Here is a 6,238-nt window from a genome sequence, read left to right on the forward strand (position 1 = left end):
GCAGCGGGAAGCGGGGCTCAAGCGGGAGACATTCGTGGCCAACAATCCCTTTCTCCTCCATGTCGTGGTTCATGGACTTCAGGGAGTCAAAGCCAAAGTTCCTTTCCCCCAATTCATTATCAGCCATGGCTGAGATACCCCCTACTATGAGTCTCGTTGTCGAAATACCAGAGACGTGAGTCCGACGTGTTATGTGCCATAACACCAACAGCAGAACGTTATCCAAATAACAAGGAAGTGTACAACATTTTCGTTACATTTCTGGAGCTCTATATCTAATTAATATACATAGATATCTATATCATATAATACATAAGATAACCCAAACTACAGTCTCGTTGTGGAAATAGAAGAGATGTCAAAGAACCAACGTGTTATCAGCCATAACACCAACAGCAAACACTTGCATTACAGTGTGTGTAATCACACACACACGTGGAGCTCGCATGGTAGTGTCTCATTGGCGGGCCAAATTCTCTGGGCGGGCAAGGCAGAGAAAGGGGAGGAGCTTAGATCCTTTATGACGACATAAGGGACCACATTCCAAATCAGCGCAATTGAGCCTCCGTTTTTTCAAAGGCGAGCAGAACACCTAGTGCTTTTTTTAACACCGAACGCCACTGTTTTTAGCCACTGGGGGACCATAGGCAGGCTAGGGGGAACTCATATTTATGTAAGAAAACCGCATAAAGTGAGATTTTCATGCCATGGGGCCTTTAAAGGAGGCATTGAGGCTCCTTTCCTAAGCATTTTTAGAATTCATACCACCTTTCCTCCAAGCACTTCCTGGTCATCTCCATAGGAAAGGAAATTTCCTATGCAAAAAAGAAAATTCGTAGAGGCCCAAGGCCCCCAGGAGCAGTGCATACTTCCGGAATCCACCAGTGCTCAGCGGCCAAGCCTGTTATTGCTGCTGTTTTAGCGGGCTGTGGACGGGTCCCTCGATTCATGGAGTCCCAGAAGTAGATATCCCCGTTCACTCCAATACATATGCGGAACAGGAATGTTTCTCCGGAAAAAAATTCTGGATATCAATCAAAGGCTCATAATTATTTTAATACCATGTACTAAAAAAATGTATGTTTTCCCTTTTAAAACACAACCTCAAGCATTTTATTTTATTTACAAATTTTTTGCAGGAGAAGCAGGAGTGGGCAGCTGAAAGGGGTCGTAGTGAAACAAATGTCGTTTCGGCCCGGCATAATAATTGTTAAATACTAATTGTTGTCCAGATGGCAGGAGGAGTGTTATTTAAAGATCACATATAGAGAATAGTCGGGGGTTTATTAACATATACTTCCATCGTCGGTAAACAATGCGACTGTGCTCCCTCAGACCTCTCGCTGATGATGCTACAATGCTAACAATGCTAGTTAACGAGAATATTTCTGCATCCGGCATGTCATGCACGAGGGAGTGGCTAGGCGCCCATGATACGGAAGTAAATCTCTCCTTGATGTTCCTCTATGCCATTGAGCAGTTTTCATAGGAATGAATGGGCGGCCATTTTTCAGTCCGCTGTCCATTCTTTAATGGATTGTCCATGGAGTAGACTGAGAGCAGTGATGACGCTCTCAACAAAATGGCTGCGCCCGTGAACAGATTTATTTTCTTTGTATTTGTACCAGGTTGGTCATTATAATGTTGATTTTAAATGCTCTTACACACTTGATTACGTTGCTACTTTAGTCCGGTCACCAATTTATACATTGCATGGTGTCGCTGTGTGTGCAATACAATGTAAACTTGTGTTGTTTGTTTTCGGGCTGGTTTGCTAAAGAGGCTCATGTAGCTAACAATAAACAACAGCTAGCCAATTTCATGACACAATCACAAAGACGAACAGGAAAGCTATAAATGCTCCAAGATCGGAAATGATGTCAAAAGTGCAACGCGGAAGGCTGGCGTCCGAGGCTTCGGGACACACCATTATATGCCGCCTTCAAAGCAGCTCGGAGGTCCGTAAGCTCTTACTTGTCTTTACGTAAAACCTTCCCTTCTTCCGAAATAAAGGCGCGTTCACTGTCCTGGTGATAACGAGATGACTCGCCAGTGATGACGCTCACGCTTAAGCATGTTCCCGACAGCGACCGTTCATGTGCACTTGGGAAACAGCTGGTTTGGAATCTAAAAGTTCTTCACAGCAGGGTATTTTTATCCGATGAAAACCAGTCAGAACTAAACAGATTTAAGTAGGATCAGTTTAAAGTTTGCATGCCTTTATTTCCTTGATGCCTATCACCTCATATCCTTTTGCTTTTATTTATGAGAAGCATTGCCACTGTATGGAAGGCCACACTTCCCCTTATCTAGAGCTGGCTTACCAGTACACGTTTAAAACTGAGCAAAGTCATGCCAACAGACGTTACAACGTCAATCAAAAGTAAAGTATGGGATATGATGGTTGATTCTTTTATATTGAGTCAAACGTTCATGTTCCGCCATGTTCATGCGCGTCACTAGTAAACCACACGTCACCAACTGGGCAACTCTTATCAAAATTTGGCCCGAGTTTTCGACGGAAGTAGAATCATAACAGCGATATAATAATTTCCAGCGATGTGAACGCACCATAAAGAGTGTTCAGGAAACGTTTGTATGCCGCCTTCAAAGCAGCTCGGAGGTTCCGGGGCTCTTACGTGTCTTTACGCAAACCTTCCCTTCTTCTGAAATAAGAGTGTTCAGGAAACAGAAAACAGATCGTTCTGGAGACTAGACTTCATAACAACTACAAGTATGGATGCCCGCAGGGACCTCTTTGCGCTTCTTTGCTGAATCAGATGATTCAGTTATTAGAACTGCTTGCGATGGTTGAACATGAGCGAGAATTTATCAGGTGATGTTTATAATTGTAAGCTATAATGTATTGTAATGCAAATGTTGGAATGGGTGTTAAGTTCACCTCTTAGTGCTTGCTGCAAGTTCACTTTAGTCTATCAATGAAATGGGCAACCATTGTTGTGACGTGATCTCGGAGGACTCGGGGTAGCTTTACTTCCACACGAAACTCACCTACTATCCTTTTGCTTTTATTTATGAGAAGCACATTGTATTGCCACTGTATGGAAGGCTACGCTTGCCCTTGAGGTATAAGCCACCATAAGGTCCGAAACTCCAGGAAACTCTGACCGTTCTGAAGGAGCCATAATGGTGCCATCAAAACAGTCTGAGTTTATGGAAATTTCGGAGGTTGGGACCTTAAAGGGAAACTTCACCCATTTGCATTAAGCTTTGTATTGTTAGAAACCCACTCATATTTTTGAAGGGTCGTGCATAATTCCCTTATTTTCCCCTGAGACCGGAGAGATCTGTATTGATCTCTTACACTTCCTGTTTTAAATGACGCAATATGACGATTTGTGCGTCATTTAAAGCAGGAAGTGTAAGAGGGGAGGATTCTCGTAAGACTACAAGCACTGACCCACTGACGCTCCAGACCTATTAGATCAGTGCCAGTGGGTGGGGCTTCACCAGCAGAAACTAACATCCACAGCGTCGTAAGCTAAGCTAACAGACGCTGTGGAGAAAGCTGTGAATTAACGACAATGGCGGAAGGTACTGGATCTAATATAGAAGATGGGGATTTCGATGACCTGATGCTCAAATCAGATGTTTGTGGCTACCTTTACGAGCCGCAATATAGCGATGAGCGGCTGAAGCTGTTAGAGGAACAGGAGGCGGCTGCTGTGGCTGCTACATCCGAGGCAGAAGACCTGCCTGTCGCGGACGAGGAGCCCGGAATGGCTCGAGCTGGGGCGGATTGGGGGTGCCTGTGCACTCACTGTGCGCCTATGGACACAGAGGTAGAGTTCGTCTGCTGCAAAGAATTTCAAAGATGCCAATTTCTTCTGGACAAAATCTCTGAATCAGACAAAGACACGGACGTATGTGTTGTGGAGCATCCTAGTTTTGAACTACATATGGACAGCGGCGTCCGTGAGACCTATTTCAGAATCTCAAAGGTAAACTGGAAACGTCAGCCAAAGCCTGCAGGGACGAACTGACGTCTGACTGTAAAGTGATTGTTTTTATTTTCTTGCATAAAGACCATCTATCGCTAACTGTATGCTTAATGTTTTGTCTAGACAATAATGCCTAGAAAAGAAAAAAAAAAACAGCCTACCGACACATTCTGGAATGGGTCCTGCAAGGCGAGAGATTGGGCAGAGACTGTCGTGTCGTTTCACCTACTTGCGTCGTGAAGACCATCCGACTAAAATATCCAGCTCCAGACGGCCAGTAGGGCACCAAGAAGCTGACGACGCTCAGGAGGAACTATAAGTTTCATTGTTTACACAATTTCTTGTTATATTTCTTGAAATAAATGGTTCAAATTCACGTTGTTGTAGTCCTTAGTAGTGTTGATCCGAGAAAGTGTAGATTCGAGAAATAGTTATATTATTGGACGACCAACATTTCACAAGTGGAGCTACTAAGCTACGGTTGCTTTAGATGAATATAGCGGTCATACATAATTTTTATAAAGTATAAGTCTAAATTGCATTAAAAGTTGGTTGCATATCAGTTACCTCCTTCCAAGTTTATAATGATGAACTTTGCAGACAGAGCAGGAGTTACATTATACTTTCTATTCAGAAATGAATTGTGTCATGGGTAGACAACAAATGAAATTAAACAGGGTAAAACTAAATAAATTATAATATATATACAGTAGAGGGAGAATCTAAAAAGGCCCTGCTGGAAGTGTCCCAGAAGAGCAGAGTAGAGAGAGATGGAGTTGGGTGCAATGGGAAGAGGTCTCAGAAACGGCTTTGGAACAAAGTTGTGGCAGCCTCCTTTGGTTAAGGTACAGGGAAAATGTTGGGTGGAAAAAGCAGGTTGTGGCAGGGTGAGTGAGGAGGTTGGGACTTTGAACTTGATGTTAGGGTCGTGTCTTCTGTCCATGACCCTCTTGAGTAGATGTGCGATAAACTGGGTGGTGTGTGGCGTGAAGATTGTTTTCAATATCCATTGCTTGGACTTCTTGCAGTACACCTGTTTGAACCGTGGTTCTCCTGTAAATGACAAAGAATATGTTTACACAGAAAATCTGAATGAAGAATTGTCTAGTAGACTTCTCTCCCCAGGAATAGATTAAAACTTTCAGCGACGTATGCCTATTGATCTAGCTGTGAACTTTCTAATTTTGGTTATTATACTATTCAAAGAACACATGGTAACACACCTGCCACTGTGGTGTCTTGTTTCCTTTTCTTAATGTTTTCATTGTGCTCTAGGATAGCGAGGTAGCACCTCTCCCTCATTCCATCATATGAGAAGGCCTGGTGTTTGGGGAGGCATTTCAGGATTGTTACGTAAATTAAGCACATAAGCTGTAATACCCCCATAGCCACATAGGAGCAAGATCAGACATATAAGCCGTAATTACTACACACAGCCACAAGGGAGCAGGATAAAACATACAAACTGTAATAACTACTCCAGCCACAGTGCCCCTGGTGCGTGGCAACAATTCTTCATATCCATATGTGGAGGGGGAGGGGGTGCTTGTGGACAGTTGGGGTACACCAGACATAAATAGGAAGCTTGCAATGAGCATTTTACTCAACAACATAAATAGTCAATAGACACTTATGATGACTAGAGGGGTATTCTATCAACCAAGCTAAAGGCAAAACCGGGCTTATTTTGCTTAGCCTCGCAACTTTCAGCTAGAGTTCCATTCCATTAACGTCACTTAAGGGAATCTCCGCTAAGTAACCATGGCAATTTATCCGACCAAACTAACCTGGTCGGTAGCAGGTTTACTGTCAGGCTTACTTGATCTGTGTTTTAGAGAAGTCCATCTGTCGGAAACAAGAGTACCATCAGAAGCTTCCGCCAAGCCTAGTCCTCACAATTTTATCATATATTTACATTTATGAAGTACAAACAGCGTGTATTTTCCCTAAGGGTTTAAGATTAAATTATGCAAATAAAATAATAAAATGAATTGCTATCTAATGTTATCGTGGATATTTTCTCAATACATTTTTCTACTGGAGTAAAAAACCTGCATTTGGGTGAGTGGTAAAGTGCTGACGCTGTGGAGCCGGCGACCCGAGATCGAGAGCTGAGTATGTCATAGATATCTTGGTGTTGGCTTAATTTTGTAATTCCATTTATGTCAGAGAAGGTAGGCCTAACAATTTACTTTTCATACAATAAATGTGTCTTACAATTTCCCTTATATACCCAACCCAAATATAACTTGCAAAAACCCATGGTAAAGTTAATA

This window comes from Pollachius pollachius, assembly GCF_949987615.1.
Source record: "Pollachius pollachius genome assembly, chromosome: 4".
Lineage (NCBI taxonomy): Eukaryota > Metazoa > Chordata > Actinopteri > Gadiformes > Gadidae > Pollachius > Pollachius pollachius.